Source organism: Elephantulus edwardii, unplaced genomic scaffold, assembly GCF_000299155.1.
Source record: "Elephantulus edwardii isolate Elephantulus edwardi_28Jun2011 unplaced genomic scaffold, EleEdw1.0 scaffold00074, whole genome shotgun sequence".
Classification (NCBI taxonomy): domain Eukaryota; kingdom Metazoa; phylum Chordata; class Mammalia; order Macroscelidea; family Macroscelididae; genus Elephantulus; species Elephantulus edwardii.
In genome coordinates, this window is record NW_006399824.1 from 6,851,383 (window position 1) to 6,873,098 (window position 21,716).

General features: G+C 37.9%; 1 protein-coding gene and 1 pseudogene across 2 annotated transcripts in view; both read left to right on the forward strand.

Annotated features, from left to right (window-relative positions):
• Positions 1-21,716, forward strand: part of CTNNA3 (catenin (cadherin-associated protein), alpha 3) — a 2,453,748-nt gene that overhangs the window by 447,319 nt on the left and 1,984,713 nt on the right. The gene's annotated exons all lie outside the window — the stretch shown is intronic.
• LOC102846921 lies at positions 20,110-21,694 on the forward strand (annotated as a pseudogene). Its single transcript, XR_438910.1, has one exon. The product of XR_438910.1 is annotated as an RCD1 required for cell differentiation1 homolog (S. pombe) pseudogene (transcript).

Here is a 21,716-nt window from a genome sequence, read left to right on the forward strand (position 1 = left end):
TCATGGAGCTTACCTTTTCAAAAGCATGAAATGAAAAAAAAAAGCATGAAATGTAAGTCAAGTAAATTGCATTGTGTGTGGCTATGATAAACACGTTAGGGACAAGTTTTAACACAAGGACCATCGGTAGTAGAAAGAATGTGAGTTACAATATTAAATTAGGTGATCAGAGTAAGTAAGTTTTATTAAAAAGGATACATTTGAATATAGATTTGGAGGTAAAATATGGCATCCCAAGTAGAGAGACCATTCAATGTAATTGTCTTAAGGTCAGATCTTTCTTGTTATGTTTGAGACAGAGGAAGGAGGCCCCATGTAACTGAAGGGCACGAACAAGATAGGAAGTCAGATTCAGTTTGAGGGAAGAGCTGACTAGACTTTATTGGATCTTGTAAGAGCCAGTGGCCAGATTCTACTGGACCTTGTAGGACAATAATAGTTCTTTGATTTTCTACATGTGAATTTTATTGAAGAGGCATTGTATTTTAATATCTTTATATCCTCTGAATGTGAAGTTCTAGGTTAACTTTCTCCTGTTACTAATAGAATTGATAATTCACTAATTGATAATTAATGACTTGCTTAATGTCATGTGATCATCATTGAGATAATAAAGGATAGAATGGAGATACAAATTGACAGAATTCTTACAGCTATTAAATCACAGTTTGTTGGAATGAGTGTAATTGATAGCAATGGATCCCAGCCTGGCTCTGGGGTGTTTAAGCTGAATGTATTAAATTATTCTGTTTAGAAAACAGAATGACTGGTGTCTAATTTCTGGGTGGCTAGGAGATAGAAAAAATAATTAACACCAATCGTGATTTTTTTTTCATACTGTTAACATGTTAGATGGTTGAAATAAATGTCTTACTCTGTGCCTCTATTCCTTTCCCCAACAGAAAGTATTTTTTTGCTTGTTAGATCCTCCCTATTTTGTTCCATTATTACTGTATTTTTGTAAGAAAAGATTTGCTAAATTGCCTCCTGCTTTAAAGGAATCCAACTGCAGTTTCTCACAAAAAAGCACAGAAATTAAAAAAAATACAAACAACCTAACTAAAACCAAACCCAACCCTAACTTCTTTCATTGCCAAGAAGGCGTGGTAGAAAGGTCTATGAAAGACACCTCCACAACACTAGTGAACATGGGCAGAGAAAGCGGTATGTTTGACCTAAAACCCAAGATGTCATAAGCTGCTTATGAAGTTGGCAGATAATTGCTATGTAATTTTTTCTTTCAAAAGAAAATCTGCCTGAAAAGAAGATTGACAGTTTTCCCAAACATTTATTGCTTTTAAACATAAAGAGATGAATGTTGGATGCAAATAGGTCTGTGGTGTGTGTTTCTTAAAGATATGATTTTGATGACAGCTTTGAAAGGAAATTTAATAATGCTTTTTTTGTTGTGGTGGTTGTTTTGACGACCAAAACAAAAAGTAAAAAGAACTCTGTGGAATAATTATGAAAAGGTTAAATTCACAGTTATTTATTATGTGGATTTGAAAGTATGGACATTTTAAAAATATTTTTTATTTTGAAGGGATAAAATCATTCACTTCCTATGCTGAATGTGATGTGTTAAGACTTGATGTATGTTATTTCATAGATAAGAGAATTTTCTTTTCATTAAGCAGTGTGTTTTAGGATATTGCTGATAAACACTTGGGGTTTTGTCTCATTAATGATTCAATAAATGGCTTTGTCATATACCAAATTAAAAAAAACAGTATAAAACATAAAAATGTCTTTTACTAACATAGAGGTAATATTAATATTATTACCAAATAAATAGGAAAAATCCCCCAAATTAGGATCTTGAAGACTTTTCATTCCTTCCATGTATTTGGAACTGGGAAAACCTTGTTTTTATTGATGGTGATGTTGAGGTGCTTTTGGCTAGATTTAACTATTGGAATCACTCTGTACTAAGGCTCTTATCCAAAAATTTGGTAACGTTGTTGTCATAAAAATGGCACATGCTTATAAAAACTTAAACTACACAGAAGAGAAAGAATGTGACAGAAAATCACTCCAAATTCCACCTTCCAGAAATAACCATTTTCAACATTTGAACATCTTTCCAGACATCTCTCAATGTGTCTATATTGAGAAAAATATAGCTAGATATAATTTTAGGAAAATAGGATCTCAGTATACATGGCATTTGAAATACCAAGTATTAACTTACTTTTACTTAAATTTAATCAAATAAAAAGAGATTGACTAAAACTGGAGGAGCTATTGAATGGCATTCAGATAAATATTTCTCCACAACCAAACCAAACAAAGTCTATTACCTACAGGACCATATAGGACAGAGTAGGAATATTCCATAGGGTTTATAAACTGTAAATCTTTTTTACAGTTTTAATTGTTATTTAGGCAAAAGTTTACAAGGCAGAAGTGGTTTTCTATTCATTAAATCACATACATTTTGTTTCATGTTTCTCTTTCCTGTTGATATTTCTTTCTTACCCTTTCCGGTTTTCTGAGATTTAGCCCTGAACAAATGTTGCCTTTTTAATTTCCAATTATTGATAGTTCCAGGGAGTTCACACACCCTAGTGTTACTGTTCACTGGATGTTGTTTTGTGCCATCAAGTTAGAATTGACCCATAACTGACCTCACGAACACCTGTGTCCCCCCTCCCCAAACACAAGCAGGTCTCCAGAGGTTACACATCACAGGGGAGGAAATTCTTTCTCCCACAGAAAAGCTGGTGGAATAGAACTTCATGCCTTTGTACCGGTAGCACAACTCTTTAACCACTAGGCCATCAGAGCTCCCTGTGTTCATTGTAAAGGCTTGTTTATCGTTTCACCGAAAGATGAGCTATGCGTGTGAGTTCAGGTCACGGCTTCAAGGATGATCAAAGGCCAGAGCCTCCAGCGTTCAACCATAGCCATCAGACTAGGAAGTTTGATTTTTTTTATTCATTTTGAGTTTTTGTCCCACATTTTCTTCCACTATATCCAAGACTTTCTACTGCGATCCTATTGAGAGTGGCTGCTAGTGAGGATCGAGCACTGGATTCAAACTGCCTTCGGGTTAACAAGGCAACCGTGCCACCCAAAGCTTCACCTTTAGAAGATACCTCATTGCATTCGAGTAGGAGCAGACTCAAAGCTGAGCCTCCACTGGGTTTTCAGAGGCTGTAAATCACACAGGTGGATTCAAACTACAGCTAAATTCCCTTTCCACTAGGCCACCCAAGCTCCCTGTAGAAGTATAGGTTTCAAGAATTTGCAATTGTGATGGCTATTGATCACTTGGGAGTAGTGCTTTATTTACAGTCACTGTGGCTTAGTGGTAGGTAAGGAGTTGCTCCACCAAGCCAAAGGCACTCTGTTTGGATCCATCAGCTGCTTCAGGAGAGGAAGATGGTCATTCTCCTGTGCAAGTTACTGCTTCTGAAAACTCACTGGAAGGTCAGCTATGAGTTGTTTCTGACTCAACAGTCAACAACAACGACACAACAACACTTGTAATACTGATGCAGATTATGTGCATTTATTGGTGAAGTAGCTAAAACATCATCCTTTCCTTTGTACTCAAAAAGCATATGTGGATAATATTATAGGACAGTTTTGAACAGGGTATAATTTGTGCTTAGAAATAAAAATTAGTTACATATTGTGGCAGCTGGACTAAAATTCCTAGTAAATTACATGTTATGTTGTCTTAAGGGAGCGCTGGTGGCCAAGTGGTAAGAAACTGTCCTTCAATCCCAAAGGCACACAGGTGGAATACAGCAACTACTTAGCAGGGGAAGGATGGACGAATGACCATGTGTTGTCATTATTGGTAAAAGCTGATTTTAGAGAGAAATTTACACTTTATTGTAACAAACATGTAGCCTTCTATGACTCCAGCCGTTCATTTATTTATCGAATATTTTGAGAACATTTTATATGCTAGAGGGTTACTTGTTAAGGACTAGGAATAAGCTATAACAAAGCATTTGTTTTGCTTCCAGAGTCAATGATTATAGTGTCATTGTCTTTTTAACCCTTTCATTGACATATATTTGTTCAGCTCCCTCTGTTCTCGTCATATCTTCCTGACACCTTGGCTATATATAATTCTCTTGATTCATTGCACTGTTTCTTATTTGGCTTAGTCTCTTTCTCTTACTTAAAATGTTCTTCCTTATTTTGCCAACCTGGTAGATATCCAGCTTACTTGTTGCCTCTCTATTCCTTGTGTTTGAATGAGGGATCAAATGAAAAACAAGAGATCTTTAGGAATATCCCTTGAATAGAATAAACATCTTTTTGCTCAGAAGCCTTTCAGACATAACACTTTAAAAAAAAACAACTCAGCTCTTAAAATTTATACTAGAAGAGGACATGGGATGAGGCGAGGTGAGAAATGTATGGGATCAAAAACTTGTTAATGATTGATGGATCTGATGACCCAGAAGGCTAGAAAGAATATTGGGGTTGGAATTCTAGGGGAAATGAATCGGAAAGGTATGAGGTTGTAAAAAACATAAGCTTCAATATTCTATAAAGTTTGCTCTTCTAGAACACATTGTTCCTTAAGACTATGATATAGTTTTATGTTTTCCTTGCTTTATTTCTCAGCACAAATTTCTTTTCAGGCATCTTTGTGGCGTTCTTACACTTAGTGAGATTTATGGCAGAGAATTTGCTTTTCCAGTCATTTGATTTTTAAGAATTAATTTTTACTGAGACATAGGTTGTATAGAATAAAATGTTTCCTTTTTAATGCTTGATTGAGTTTTGAGAATCATAACTGCTATGGCTATCCAAATAGAAAACATCTCCCTCACTCTGGAAAGTTCTCTCATGCCTCTTTGCACTTAAACACCCACCCCAGGCAACCACTGATATGCTTTAGGTTGGAACAAGTTGATTTTGTTTCTTTTTCGTAATATCTTTCTTGTTCAAAGTCATCTGTTATATTTCCCCTTAACCTCCCCATATGATCCTATAGGTAGAATTTAGATGTTGCTTTTATTCTGGCTCCATTGGTCTTAATTTCTTACCTACTTTTCCACAACCTCCAAGCTATTTCTTTTTTCCGATACTGTAATTTTATTTTTTATTTCTCCCTCTTGTTGTGTACTGTCGAATTGGATCCGACTGGCACCAGAGGAGATTGCCCTCCTTCTCCAGCGGGGCATTTTGTGGATGCGAACCTTGTGCCTTTGGGATTGCAGCACAGCTTCTTGCCACTAGGCCACCAAAGCTCCCTGATACCATAATTTTCTATTGTAGAAATCTACTGTAGACACTGGCCACAAATAACTTCTAAAAAAGATTTACTTTCCTACTGAGTAAAAAAAAAATCTTTTCATCTCCTACTTTCATTACTATCAACTATTTTAAGGCCTATTTTGAGATGTATGTTGTTGTTAGGTGCCATCAAGTCCTTATGACTCAGAGTGATCACAGTAACCACAGATCTGAACTTTGCCCTCTTCTGGGCTGTCCTCATCATCTCTGACACACTCCAGTCCATTGTTACTGTCACTGTGTCATCTCTCTTTCTCCTACTCTCTATTGGCTGATGTCTTTTTCAAGAACTGACCCTTCCTGACCACATGCTCGAAGTTCCTGTCACCATCATTGGCTCTATGGAGCACACTGGTTGCATTTCTTCCAAGACAGATTTGTTTGTTTTTCTGGTAGTCCATGGAATATTCAGTGCTCTTCTCTAGTACAACATTTCAAAGCCAATACTTCTTCTGTCATCCTTATTTAGTGTTGAACTTTCAACTATCAGATGCATAGTAAGGAACTGAAAAAAAAAATCATGGCTAAGAACTTTAAGTTATAATTTTGTAATATTTATATATTAATTTAAAATATTCTCCTTGCCATGACATTCATGGAATATATGTTAAACTGAGAAAAAGTAAAACAAGGAGGGTTAAATTAATTATCTAAAGATGCTATAAAATTCTAATTCATACTAAATAGGAGCAAAATCACTGTATAATGGTAAAGGAATTAATTGTTGTTGTTGTTATGTGCCGTCGAGTCGTTTGCGACTCATAGCGACCCTATATAGTACAACAGCCCTAAACCCTGCTCTATCCTGTGCCAATCGCAATGCCTCTGACACACCCATCCCGATTACCCCAGTCACTGAATCAATCCACCTCATAAAGATGAGTTGTGGGAGGATGTTACACGTATCATCCAGGAAGAGTGCAAACAGTCATTACAAAGACAGAAGAGGAAGAAAAGACCAAAATGGATGTCAGAAGAAACTCTGAAGATTGCACTGTAATGTAGAGAAGCCAAAGCACAAGGAAGAATCCAAGACACTAAAGAGCTGAACAGAAGATTCCAAAAGGCAGCTCGGAATGACAAAGCAAAATATTACAATGAAATGTGCGAGGAGCTAGAGTCGGAAAATCAAAAGGGCCGAACTCGTTCAGTATTTCTTAAGCTTAAGGAACTGAAGAACAAATTCAAACCTCGAGTTGCTACAATCAAGGATGCTTTAGGCAGAATGTTAAATGATACAGGAGGTATCAAAAGAAGATGGAAGTAGAATACTGAGTCACTGTATCGAAAGGAATTGGCAGATATGGAAGAATTTAATGAAATAGCGTTTGAGCAAGAGCCTATAGTGATGAAGGCAGAAGTTCAAGCTGCTTTGAAGGAAATAGCAAAAAATAAGGCCCCCGGAATAGGTGGTATACCAATTGACATATTTCAAAGGAATTAATAGGATAATATTTTAAAAATTGTTAGTGTGTTTTGCGGGTTTTCAGAATGAGTTAGGTCTTCCCTTTTACCAATAGCTATCTCAGAAAACTTGGCATTTAAAGACTTCTCATTTCAAATGTTCCACTGTTTTTTACATCAACTGGTTTTTCGTGTACTTTAAAAAAAATTTTATTGAGATTTTAATAAAAGTTTATAAAAAAACTTGGATTTTCACTAATTCATTGTTGCACATCCCCCCCAGTTTGTTTTTTAAATTGGAAAAAAAGTTCTTTCATTGTTATACAATCCTCCCCCTCTGAACACTTTCTTTTTTTTTCTATATTTTATTAATTTTCATAAACATTTACAGAGATTTTGGGTTTCCATTCATTCCTTGTTGCACTATTCTCTCTACCCTCCTCCCAGTTTGTTCTTGTCCAAATGCCACAGTGCTTGTCAAAGCCAGTTCTGATTAATCTTCTTTGTCCGTGTGTCCTTTGCCATTCCCTATCACTCCTCCCTGAGACAGACTTCACCCTGAGTCATAAGGAAAAGGGGATGGCGTATTCTCTTAGCTACTTCCTGCTGAAAAGGGACGCGTGGGTTTCAGGGTGAAGATCTTCTCTCACTACTCTAGAGGGCCCCTTTGGCAGTAAGAAACACATAGACTATTATGGAGATTGATTTTGGGATTTAGATGCACTCTTATTGATTGTGCTTGGCCATACATGTTCATATCCTTGAAGATGTATCATGGGGGTGTTGCAACCTAGAAGGCACAAATTTGACTAACAAGTTATAAGTACATGATTCCAAAAATTATGGAAAAGTAAAAGAAAAGATTCTTTCATTGTTTTACAAACCCTCCCCCAGGTCCCCTCCACCATGTAGTCCTCGCTCTAGTCTCCGGCGATGACAGAAATACCTAGTTATATATCTCTTTTAAACAGTTTTCTCCCTCCTCTGTTTCAGTGCAGTATACATTATTGAACCCATCTTACTCAGTCTCTCCCCAACAGTGGCATCATGTAATATTTGTCCTTTTGTGACTGGGATATTTCACTCAGCATAATGTTCTCCAGAGTCAACCATTTTGAATAATATTGCATGAGTTCCTTGTTTTTTAATGCAGCATAGTATTCCATTGTGCGAATATACCACAGCTTCTCTAGCCATTCGTTTGTTGATGGGCACTTAGGTTGTTTCCAACTCCTTGCTATTGTGAACAAAGCTGCAATAAACATGGGTGTGCATATATCTGCTTAGATGTCAGCTATGGTCTCTTCAGGGTATATTCCCAGTAGTGGAATTGCTGGGTTAAATGGTATCTGAACACTTTCTATGCAGCGTTTACTAAGAAAAATTGGATGACTCATGCAAACTGCATTGAAACAGATGAGGGAGAGAACAGTTTAAAAGTGATATATGATTGGGTATTGTGGTTGTAACAGGACTCCAGTATGAAGATGGTGGGGGCATCTGGGAGATTGTATACCAATGAAGAAATTTTTCTTTTACTTTTCAAAGAGAGGAGCGAACTGAGGGGGAAGCATGGGAAGGGAGAAAAATGCAGCAATGCATGAATGAAAATCCAAAATCTCTGTAAATGTTCATTAAAATTAATAAAATAAAATGTTAAAAAAGGAAAAAATAATACCTAATCATATGGTCCTTTTATACAGTTCTTTCCCTCCTCTGTTTCAACGCTGTGTACATTATTTATCCTCTGTTAGAAGTTTCCCCGCAGCCCCCATGTCAGTCCTGTTTTATAACAGTGGCATTAAGCAGTATTTGTTTTTTGTGACTGAGATATTTGACTCAACATAATGTCCTCCTTGGTCACCCATTTTGTATCATATTTCATGAGTTCTTTGTTTTTAAGTGTTGCATAATATTCCATTGTGTGAATATACCAGAGCTTCTCTATCCATTCGTTTGTTGATGGACACTTGGCTTGTTTCCAACTCTTTGCTATTTTGAACAAAGCCACAATAAACATGAGTCTGCATACATTTGCTTGGGTGGCAGTTCTGGTTTCTTTAGGGTATATGCCCAGTAGTGGAATTGCTGGGTCAAATGGTATTTCTATTTGCGACTTTTTGAGAAAGCGCCATACTGCTTTCCATAGTGGTTGCACCATTTTACACTCCTACCAACAGTAATAAGGGTTCCTGTTTCTCCACAACCTTGTCAGCATTTGTTGTTTGCTGCTCTGTTAAATATTGCTATTCTTACTGAGGTGAGATGATATCTCATAATTGTTTTGGACATGAACTGTTTTCCATGTTTAAGGAAGTAGGTGGGAATTACTTATGGATAGCAATATAAACCTATTTCAAATGGAATTTAATTGGGTTTAGAATTTGAAATATAGAGTTAAGTATTAAATGAAAAGTATTATGATCGTAAAATGTGCTGTGTGAAATCTTGTGAACTTCACAGTGTGCTTTTCTTCTTAAATATCTTCCAAGGTGTGAACCCCTAAAATTGTCTTCACTTTTTCTCTGCCTATTTATTTAATCCTTTCATCATGCTCTGAACTTTACAGGAAGTTATATTCTTAGAAAATTATTCATTGTGAGTAAAAGATACCTTCATTCTGTCTGCTGCTGTTTCTCTGGAGCTTGTTTGAATAAATAGAAACATCTATTTAGTTGTTTCTTTGATGCATACTTTTGGTTATTTTTTTTTAAAGGGAAGATCCATTTTTAGGTTGCCAATAGTTCCTGGCAGGGAAAAATTCTGGGCCAACATTTTCAGAGTAGTCTCAGGAGTGCAATGCTACAACCTTGGGCCAGGCACAGTGTGATTAATCGAGGTAGCTTTTGTTAGTTGTTACCATTCTATTTGAGATCTCTGGAAAAGATTTGGCTTAATAGGTAATTACTTATTATAGACTCTGTTCATTGATCAGTATTAAGGTGAACATATTTGCTGCTGTTTTCTGCAGTTTCTGTTTTGCAAAGGTAAATCAAAACAGTGTGATGATGACATCCTTCTGTTTCCCTGTAATTAACTGCATACGAACATGTGTAACTGTGCACAAACATGTACTAGTACACTTATGCATATGCACACCCCAGTGCATTTAGGCACAAACGGAACAGTTGATATCAGTTGTTTCTAACTTATCTAAGCCCTAATGTTTTGCTGCATACAGTGGTGCTCCACCAGATTTTCAGGGCTGTGACCCTTGGGAATAAGATTGCCAGGTATTTCTTCTGATGTTACTCTCAGGGAGGAAGGATTTTAAAGCTCCAGCTTTTCAGTTAGTAATTAATTCCCCAGGGATCACACACACACACACACACACACACACACACACACACACACGCGCGCGCGCGCGCGCGCGCACACACACACACACATTAATACAAACATCTACTCTTATTGCTTCTCATAATTTTTCTCTTATTTGTAGGTCTTCTTTATTGTTTCAGAGGTTTTTCACCCATCTGCATTTTCCTTTTTATTTATTTTCCCCTTTCTTAAATTCTTCAGACTTATTTTACTTTGTTGCCCTTTCTTTAGTTGTATTTCCCTAGATACTTTTGTTTTTACCAAAGAGAAAGCTGGTTGCAAACTTTTCATCAAACAAGTCTACTGTTGCCATTTTTTGAAGAGCATATGCTCATTTTGTGTCTCTGTGTCAAGTTTTGGTAATTCTTGCAATATTTTGTATCTGTTATTGTTGTTGTGTACCATTGAGTCCACACTGACCTTCACACAAGAAGAGAGTGCCCATTTTTCTCCTGCTGAACAGGTGGGGATTTGATCTGCATGCCTGCGGGATTGTTGTGCAGCTTCTTACCACTAGGCTAGCAGAGTTCCCTTCTTGCAATATTGTACACTTTTCATTATGTTATTGTATTCCTTTCTCTGTTAAAAAATTTATTCATTTTTATACATCTCCCCCTTGCTTCCTTACCCCCTTCCTGTCCCACCCCTCAATGCACCCTTTGTTCCAGATTGTTCTCATATATATCTCATATAATCATATATTCCTTTTGGAAGTTCTTCCCCTCATCCATTCTAATGCAGTGGTAATTATCTATCCACTCTTTCCTCATTCCCTCCCCAAGCCCCTCATGTCTGTCCTATTTTATAACAGTGGTGTTATGCAGTGTTTATCTTTTTATGACTGAAATATTTCACTTAAAATTATGTCCTCAAGGCTCCCTCATGTTGTGTAATGCTTTACTATTTTAGTGGTTTTCAATGCTGCATAGTATTCCATTGTGTTGATGTACCATAGGGTTTTTTATATATTTGTTTATTGATGGACACTTGGATTGCTTCCATCTCTTTGCTTTTGTGAATAATGTAGAAATAATCATGAGTGTGCATACATCTGTTTAAATTGTGCCTCTGGTTTCTTTAGGGTCTATTCCTAGTAGTGGAATTGCTGGGTCAAATAGTATTTCTATTTACAAATTTATGAGAAAGTTCCAGACCATCTTCCACAGTGGTTGTGCCATACATAGTACATTGCCACCAGCAGTGAATAAGGGCTCCAATCTTTCCACAACCTCTACAGCATTTGTTGTTTGCTGCTCTGTTGAACTTTGCTATTGTTGCTGGGGTGAGATGACATTTTATAGTTTTTTTTATTTGCATCTCTCTGATGGCTAGGGATTTTGACCTTTTTCATAAGAGCAAGAAGTTCCTATCTCTCAATCGCTTCACAGGGAAGGGATGAACCATTTCCTATATGCATTTATAGTCTCTAAAAACCCAGTGGATGGTCATCCATGACTTAGTTCTATCTTGATGACATTGTTCTTGTGTTCTGTAAAGTCAGAACTGACCCATAATGAACCTCTAGCGTGTTTTCAGAAGCAGTTATCTCATGAAAGGAGATTTACCATCTTTCTTATGTGGAGCAGCTGGTTAGATTTGAACCAAGCTTGAAGAGTGGCTTCCTACTAGAGCTCCAGACTTCACTATAGTGTCAACCTAAATCTTATGTTCACTGATTGCCATGATCTGGAACCAACCAACCTATAATATTGTTGAGGTATGCCAATCCTTCTACTCCCCATTCACTTTTCCATAGTGAAATGTAGGATGTATTTATAAAGCTCTTTATACTCAGCTACATAATGTTGTGAGATGATATTTTTCATAACTTGATCATTGTGCATAGACAGGATAGCCATTTTGTTAGAAAATTTATATGAACAAGCATCTGGTGTAAGAGGTGGGGGAACTATTATTGTAATTATGTGTGCGTGGAGTGTGTGTATGTGTGTGTGTTCATTTTAAATAAGCCACTGCAAAGAAAGTGAGAAGATTCATGGCTCTTATGACAATCATAGACAGTGAGTAAATTAATCACACAGCATAAATAGAGAATAAGAAGCAAAGATTGAAGCTTTATACTTTTAAAGATGAATTGTAATTATAGTGGTAGAATTTATCTTGAAAAGCCTTTATAAAATGAAATATTATTTTTCTTATCATCCTATTTATATTGACACCTTTCACAGATGACGGGATTAAAATAAGGGAGTTAAAAAAGACAATTCAGAACAACTATAGAAGTCAAATTTTTGAGTATTGAAATTGTTTAATGTAAAAGGAATTTTTATGTTATAAAAGGAAAGGGAAAAATTAGATATAGCAGTTCTGATTTTCTTTCATTTTGCCTGTACCTTTAAATAGCCATGACATCTCAGGCTAGTCTCTTAATCTTTCTTGACTTAATTTCTAACTCTCAGTTTCCAAATGAAGGTTTGCACTGTTTGGTCTCTAAGGTAACTCTCATTACTAAAGTGGTTGATTCAATTCTAGAGTTGTTTTTTTTTCCCCTCTGAATGTGTATTTAATCCTTTAAACTAGTATGCTTAATTAAAGAAGTCTTTCAGTACTAATTATGCATACAACCTAGTTTTTAAGGTGAGAAATTGTTTTAAAGATGCGATTCTGTAATTCACTCTCATGGTATGAGTGAAGTTTATGTTGAAAGGTGGATGCAGTGTATGTAGGCCATCTGGAGAAGGAAAGACAGTTGCTGGGGTTCTTTGTTCAGCTTGTTCTCATCGTTGGGAGCACAAGTGGCAGGAGTACTGTGATAATACATGGCAGTAGGACAACAGAGCTCTTACAGGACTTTGGGATTAGGGACCAGATTATGTTACTCTCTCAGTGACACACACTCTTATTAATATGATTTTGTGTGTATGGTTATTCCTTTCTAACTTTACTGGCCAATTTTGTCCTTATTTTCTTTTTTATAATTTCAGAGTGATAAAAAACAGTTTACCTAACTTATTGTCACTTCCTGTCCAGAGCTTTATTTGTAGGGTTAGCTGTGGGCATACTTAACACATTTAGGAAGCTCAGGTGGCTTAGTGTAAAGATTTGTGCTGTCAAACAAAAGGCAAGTGGTTCAAATCCACAAGTTGCTCAGCAGGAGTAAGATAAGCAATCTCCTCCTATGTGATTCACAGCCTCTGAAAGTTTACTGGAGGGTTAGATATATAACTCAGTTCTGACTCAGCAATCCATAACAACAACACTACACACTTTAGGAATGTTATCAAGAATGGCCAGTTCTTAAATATATGGAAATGAGAAGTAATTATGAAATTAAAAAATACCCCCAGAATTTATCCAAAAAATTGCACTAATGTGTCAGTAGCCCAAACAAAGAAAAGAGATTCCAAAGTAAAAGACCTCAAGAGAAGATTTCAAAGGGCAGATCAAGAGGACAAAGCATTTTAGCAGAATGTGCAGATGACTGGAACTGGAGAATAAAAAGAGAAGAACTTGCTAAGTATTTCTCAAGCTGGAAGAACTGCAAAACAAATTCAAGCCTCCACTTGCAATACTGAGAGAAGCTGTGGGAAAAATCTAAAATGATCCAGGAAGGAAATAGCAAAAGAAGATGAAGAGAGTACATTGAATTACTGAACCAAAAAGAATTGTCTGACACTCAACTATTTCAGGAAGTACCATATGATCAAGATCCAAAGGTGATGAAGGAAGAAATTCAAGTTTTGAAAAAAAAAATAAGCCTCCAAGAACCCATGGGAAAGTAATTGACATGTTTCAACTAACAGATGCAGCCCTGGGTGTCATTCAGTGCTAGAAAATTTGGAGAACAGCTGCCTGACCAATTAACTGTAGGAATAAAATATTTGTTCCCATTCACAAGCAAGGAGATCTAACAGAACATGGAAGGTTTTGAACAATACCATTAATATCACGAAAACAAAATGTTGCTAAAAATCATTCAAAAGCAGCTAGAACAACACTTTAGATAAAGAATTGCTAGATGGTCAAGCTGGATTTAGAAATGTCCATGGCACCAAGGATATCAATTTCTATGTCAGATGGATTCTTGCTGAAAGCAGAAAATACCAGGAAAATGTTTGTCTGTGTTTTATTGGCTATGCAAAAGCATTTGACTGTGTGGATCATAGCAAATTATGGCTAACATTGAGAAGAATGGGAATTCCAGAACACTTAATTGTGCTCATGAAATATCTATACTATAGGCTGTTATATGAACAGAGAAAGGGAACACTGCATGGTTTAAAACTAACAAGGGCGCACATCAGGATTGTGTCCTCTTTCCATATCTATTCAATATTTATATTGAGCAAGTTATTCAAGATGCTGGACACTGTGAAGAAGAAGATGGGATCAGGATCAGAGGAAGGATCATCAATAATCTACTTTATGTAGATTTCACAAACTTACTTGTTGAAAGCAAAGGGACTTGTAGCATTTACTGTAGAAGCTCAAAGACCAGAGCTTTCAATATGGATTGTATCTCAATGTGGAGAAAACAAAACTTCTCAATACTGGACAGATAAGCAGCATCACAATAGATGGAAAAAAAGATTTAAACTGTCAATGACTTCATTTTATGTGGATCCACACTTTGAGCTGTGGTGTTGGAGAAAAGTACTGAATATACCATGGTCTGCCAAAAGAACAACCAGATATATCTTGGAAATGTTGTAGCTAGAGTGCTCCTTGGACGTAAATATAGCAAAGCTGTGTCACACATACTTTGAGTATGTTGCTAAGAGAGGTTATTACTTGGGAAAGACATCATGCTTAAAAAGGTAGAGGGTCGGCAAAAGAGAGTAAGACCCTCAAGAAGATGGGTTGACATTAATGGACTCAAGTATGTCAAATATGATGAGGATGTCACAGGACAGGACAGGGTTCATATCTATTTTTCATAGGGTCACTGTGAGTCATACTCAGCACCTACCAAGAATTAGCACCTAACAAGAACAACAATATTTATTTCTGACTTGAGGGCACATAACAACAACATTTAGTCAATATCTTTGATGTTCCTGTCACTGGTTTAAGACATAAGGTGTAAGGCAAGGGATGGGTAGCAAATGAAAAGGAATCTGATAACTGGAATCCAAATTTTAAGTTAAATGTTGAATGATCCCTTCATTATTGCCATAGCAATTATATAAGTTATAACCGTACCATTTCCAAATAGAACCACTCTAGCGTTTTGTCTTAATTTGAGTATGTTTTCTCTATGCAGTTAGGCATTCATTCCAAATTTCTTCCTTTTAGTCCTTTAGTTATCTCATAGCCTTTCTCAGGCTGCTTTCAGCCCTAGGAGGCTGTCCTGAGGGAATAAATCCGTTCCCTTGCCTTTTGGTTTCTGGTAGAACCTGGCCATTTGAGAGTTCAACTTGGCAACTGGTGGGTGGGAATGTTAACTTGGGTTATTTATTGTCTTGACTCTTTCTTTGAGGTATTTTTATTAGGGGCCTAGAGTCATAAGGACAACAGTGTTGTAGAACCTGATTGCTGTGCCTGATACCACATGCCTTGGCTCTCAAGCTGTGGAGGGCATTGTGGTTATCTGGAGGACACGTTAAACACACACTACTAGGGATTACATTTTTTTTTCTTTTCTATAATTATATTTTATTAATTTTCATAAACATTTACAGAGATTTTGGGTTTCCATTCATTCATTGTTGCACTATTCTCTCTACCCTCCTCCCAGTTTGTTCTTGTCCAAAATGCCATAGTGCTTGTCAAAGCCAGTTCTGATTAATCTTCTTTGTCAGTGTGTCCTTTGCCATTCCCTATCACTCCTCCCTGAGAGAGACTTCACCCTGAGTCATAAGGAAAAGGGGATGGCGTATTCTCTTAGCTACCTCCTGCTGAAAAGGGACACTGTGGGTTTCAGGGTGAAGATCTTCTCTCACTACTCTAAAGGGTAGGGATTACATTTTTGAGAACAGTAGATCTGTGATTTCCTCCAAAAACCTCTTCTTTATTAATACAACAGAAAATTTCTGGAATGACAATATTTTACAAGGCTACTATTTACCTGTAGATAGTCAGGACATTTTTGTTTTAAAAGGACATTTAACTTCAATCTCTTTGAAAATTCCATGCCATTAATGTCCATTATACACACTCCTTTAGGATATAAATATACGGCTTCACTCCTGAGTAACCATAGGTGGTGGCCCTGCAGTGGATGGTACATTAGCATTTTCAAAATCTTATGTTATATTGTTCATTGGAATCTGAGATGAATATTATAACAGCACAAAGAACGAGACAATAGAATAAAGTGCTAGAATCATAGGTGAATATATTCTAAATCAATGCAATTTTATTCAGTTAACTTGTTTTCACCCAGGCTAATTAAAACTCTTATTGAAACCTTTAGACATTGAGAATTGACCTAAAATCATGACCCATTTTTTTTAATTGGTTGATTTATCTCTTTCTCTATCTCTGTATATGTGTGAATTTCATTGTGGGCAACTTGGTATATTAGAATTTTAAAAAGAAATAAACAACAAACAAGCTTCAAACTCACTGCTGTCAGTTGAAGCTGACTCATTGCAGACTCTAGTGGGTTTTCTGAGGGTGTAAATCACACAGGAGGAGATTGCCCATCCTTCTCTTGCAGAGCCACTGGCGGGTTCCAACTGCCAAAGAGTTGCCATCTCTGAATCAGCATCACACTCCATATCCTCTAGGTCACTAGAACTCCCTTACTAGAATTTAGAATAGAATTAGTATGATAGTTGTAAAAATAACTATCCTTTCCTTTTTTGTTGTTGTTAGCCATTGTTGAGTTGGTTCTAACACAGAGTGATGCCATTTATATACAGTAGAACTGCTCAAGGCTGTGACCTTTTGGGAGTATGTCACCTGGCCCGTCTCTGGGTTGATTTGAACTATATATAGTTAATAGTACAGTACTTAACTATTTGCTGAGTCAGCACTGACCCAATAGCAGTGAGTCTTTATTTGAGAAATCTGACCATGTTGTTGTTTTGTACCATGTTTTGATGTACTCCTGTGTTTTTACCTTGGATTGTGTTGATCTTCTTGGATGTATGCATTTCTACTTTTTTCAAATTTGGATATTTTAAGAACTATTATTTCTTCACAAGCAATATTTTATGTCTCTAGCCTCTTAGCGGACATCTGCCCCACTGCCCATTATTACTCTGTTAATTTTTTTTTTAAGATACTTCAAAATTGGGAAGGGTTTATGCTAGGAATGTGGCCTGTCTCCATACGTTTTCAACCTGTATGCAGAACAGGTTATCCTGGAGGCTGGGCTCTATGAGGAGAATTGTGGCATCAGGATTGGTGGAAGATCTATCAACAATCTCCATCATGCAGATGACACAACCCTGCTTGCTGAAACTGAAGAGGACCTGAAGTGCTTGCTGCTGAGGGCCAAGGACTGCAGCCTTCAATATGGAGTGAGGCTCAATGTCAAGAAGACAAAGATTCTCACCACTGGACCAATTGGCAGCATCAGGATGGATGGTAAAGAGATTGAGATTGTCCACAGCTTTAGTTTGTTTGGCTCCACAGTCAACACCCTTGGCAACAGCAGCCAGGAAATTAAAAGACGTATTACCGTGGGAAAGTCTGCTATTAGGGACCTCTTCAAAGTACTGAAGAGCAATGGTGTCTCTCTGGAGACTAAGGTGCGTCTGATACAGGCCATGGTCTTTGCAATCACTTGTTATGCATCAGAGAATTGGACAATGACTAGGGAGGATAGAAAGAGAATTGATGCCTTTGAGCTGTGGTGCTGGAGAAGAGTATTCAAAGTACCATGGACTGCTAAGAAAACAAAAAGGTTCATCCTGGAGAGGGTTAAATCAGGCAGCTTCTTGGAGGCCAGGATTCTGAGGCTTTGTCTGACATACTTTGGACATGTTGTAAGGAAGGACCGGTCCTTGGAGAAGGACATTATGCTTGGGAGGGTGGAGGGACAGCACAGGAGGGGAAGGCCCTCTATGAGGTGGATTGATTCAGTGACTGGGGTAATCATGATGGGTGTGTCAGAGACAGTGCCATTGGCACAGGACAGAGCAGAGCTTAGGGCTGTTGTACATAGGGTCACTGCAAATCGCAAGTGACTCCACAGCACATAACAACAACAACAAAAGTTGGTTGGGCCCTGACTAAGTCTGGTGTTAATTGTGTTTGGGACAAACATTCTTCTAAGTAGTACAGCTTTGGTCTGTCAATATGTTGTACTGAAGCAACTTGAGGTTGCTGTGATGCCGAACACTACATCACAGGCATGTCATATGCCATAATGGTTACCTATAGTGGACAGTGTTTGGTGGATCTCCAGATTAAGACAGGCTTGGAAGCAGGAGTGGTATCCACTTCCTAAACAACATGCCTCTGGAAACTCTATGAACTTACAGAAACAGCGATAGTTATAGAATAGGGTTCAGGTCTTTTGTTCATAGGGTTGTTATCAGTCATGCTCAACTCAATGGCAATCAACAACAACAACAACAACAAATTAACTATTTGCATCATCTGGGATCCTTTTGAACTATCTGACCAACTAACTGGAAGAGATCTATATTTGTTCCCATTTCTAAAAGGATATGCAGCAAAGTGTGGAAGCTATCAGATAATAGCACTAATAATCTCACATTGAGAGTCAGATGAGATACTGTGGGTGAAATCTTTGATACAATGTCTAACTCATGTGCCTTTTCAGTAGATCTCTTAGATTTAAATTTCTTGCTTTGGTCATCTAGTGGCAAGAAGCTGCCTGTGGTGGACAGTGTTTGGTGGATCTCCCAGTTTAATACAGATTTGGAAGCAGAAGTGGCATCCACTTCCTAAACAACATGCCTCTGGAAACTCTATGGACTTAGAGAAACAGCAATAGTTACAGAATAGGGTTCAGGTCTTTTATTCATTGGGTTGTTATGAGTTGTGCTAGATTCAAGGGAAATAATAACAACAACAAATTAACTGAAATCTTGAAGACACAAGGTTTGAGGCTATCAGCTGTGGGAGGATGGGCAGTCGCCTCCCTTGCAATTAACTCCCTCTGGAAACCCACCGGTGAGCCAGCTATGGGTTGATTCTGACTCTATGGTAAACAACAATAACAAAATCATTACTATCACAGGCAAGTAAAATCTTGGCAAAGATTATTTTTAAATTACTAGAACAGACCACCAATAGGGGTTGCCAGAAATTCAAGCTGTATTCAGAAGAGGCCATGGCACAAGGGATATTATTACAGACGTTAGATGAGTCTTAGTTTAAAGCAGAGAGTACCAGAAATATTTTTGTCTGTATTTTAACTATGTGAAGACATTTAACTTTGAGGATCATAACAAGTTATGGCTAACATTTAGAAGAATTGGAATTCCAGAACAATGAATTGTGTTCTTGTGAAACCTAAATATAGACTAAGAACCAGTTGTCTGAACAGAACAAGGGAACATAGTGTGACTTAAAATCAAAAAAGGGATGAATCAGAGTCATAGTCTTTCTCCATACCTATTCAGTACACGTGCTGAGCAAATAGTTTGAGAAGATGGATTGTATGAAGAATATGAAGAAGAATATGGCATGAGGACTAGAAGAAAACTCATCAACAACTTTATGTAGATGACACAACCATGCTTGCATAAAGTGAAGAAGACTTGAAGCACTTATTTAATAATAGTAAAGTATATAATCTTCAAAATGGATTACATTTCAACATAAAAAAGTTAAAATTTTCATTTCTGAAATAATAGACAGCATTAAGATGGAAAAATTATTGAAGTTGGGTCAAGTATTTCATTTTACTTGGATCAACACTAATCACAGTAGCAGTCAAGAAAATAAAAGATGTGTTGCATTGGTAAAATCTGCTTTAAGGACCTCTTCAAAGTGCTTCATTTTAAAATATAAATTGTAGTGATTTTTGACAAGGAGATGAAATCAGTTAAGTGGGGAAACGACAGCCTTTATAACAAATGATGCGGGCAAAATTGGAAAACTATCTGCAGAAAACTCAGGCAAGATCCAAGATCCAAGATTCAAACCTCACTCCATATACAAAAACCAATTCAAAGTGGACTATGGACCTAGGACTAAAACCAAGGACTATAAACTTCATTACAGAAAGGCTTAGGCTCACCATCTTCCGCGGCAGCGGCACTGAAGGAGGGACGCGGAGGGACGCGAATCAGGCGCGTCAGGTGGCGGGAGGAGAGTGGCAGCCTCTCCCATCATGCACAGCCTAGCAACGGCCTCGCCTGTGCCTACAGCATTGGCTCAAGTGGACAGAGAAAAGATCTATCAGTGGATCAAGGAGCTGTCCAGTCCCGAGACAAGGGAAAATGCTCTGCTGGAACTGAGTAAGAAGCGAGAATCTGTTCCTGACCTTGCACCCATGCTGTGGCATTCATTTGGTACTATTGCAGCACTTCTACAGGAAATTGTAAATATTTATCCATCTATCAATCCACCGACGTTGACAGCACAACAGTCAAACAGAGTTTGCAATGCTCTGGCATTATTGCAGAGTGTGGCATCACACCCAGAAACCAGGTCAGCATTTCTTGCAGCACACATCCCCCTCTTTTTTGTACCCCTTTTCGCACACTGTCAGCAAGACGCGTCCTTTTGAGTATCTTTGGCTAACCAGCCTTGGAGTTATTGGGGCTTTGGTGAAAACAGATGAGCAAGAAGTAATCAACTTCTTACTGACAACGGAGATTATCCCTTTGTGTTTGCGCATTATGGAATCTGGAAGTGAACTTTCTAAAACAGTTGCCACATTCATCCTCCAGAAGATTCTGTTAGATGACACTGGTTTGGCTTATATATGTCAGACATATGTGAGTTTCTCCCATGTTGCCATGATATTGGGTAAAATGGTCCTGCAGCTATCCAAAGAGCCTTCTGCCCGTCTGCTGACACATGTAGTAAGGTGTTACCTTCGACTCTCAGATAATCCCAGGGCACGAGAAGCACTCAGACAGTGCCTTCCAGACCAGGTAAAGGATACGACCTTCACCCAGGTGCTAAAAGATGGCACCACCACAAAACGCTGGCTTGCACAACTGGTGAAAAATCTACAAGAGGGCCAGGTCACCGACCCCCAGGGGATCCCGCTTCCTCCTCAATGATCCTCTCTGTCCTCTCCTGCTACTGCCCTGTACTGGGGAAGGGAGAGGAAACCTGCGAGGAAAACAGCTCAGGTTTTATCATTGACTGGGAATAGACAACCTCAATGCTGAATCGAACTGGAGAAGGGGACAAAGGACCCCTGCTGAGGTGTATGAGCTACCTTGAGAACCTGGGCTCCATCTACTACTCCCAGGAAGTGGGCTCCTGACAGAGCAGTCTGCCACCACAGACCAAGAGGGTGTCAACACCAGCAAATGCTGTATTTGCGGCGTGCCCAAGATGACCTTGTCTCCACCTCTGCCTTGCAAGGAGGGGAGACAGTGAAGAGCAGCAGTATTCTAGACATGGGGAAAGCCTGGGACCAAGTCATGTGGCATTTTTTTTTATTTTGCCTTCCTGGAAGACTCAAGATGTGTCTCTTCATTCTCTCTTTCAGTGTTTGTTTACTTTGGACTTTTTTGTTTTATTTTTTTAATCTAAGAGAGGTGTGCTTTGTGGACACAAAGCTGGACAAGCAGAACTTTATCACTTGGCACTGTTTACAAGTTTGTTAGCTATATAAGCTCAATAAAAAGTTGGTCTGGGCATTTTAAAAAAATGAAAGA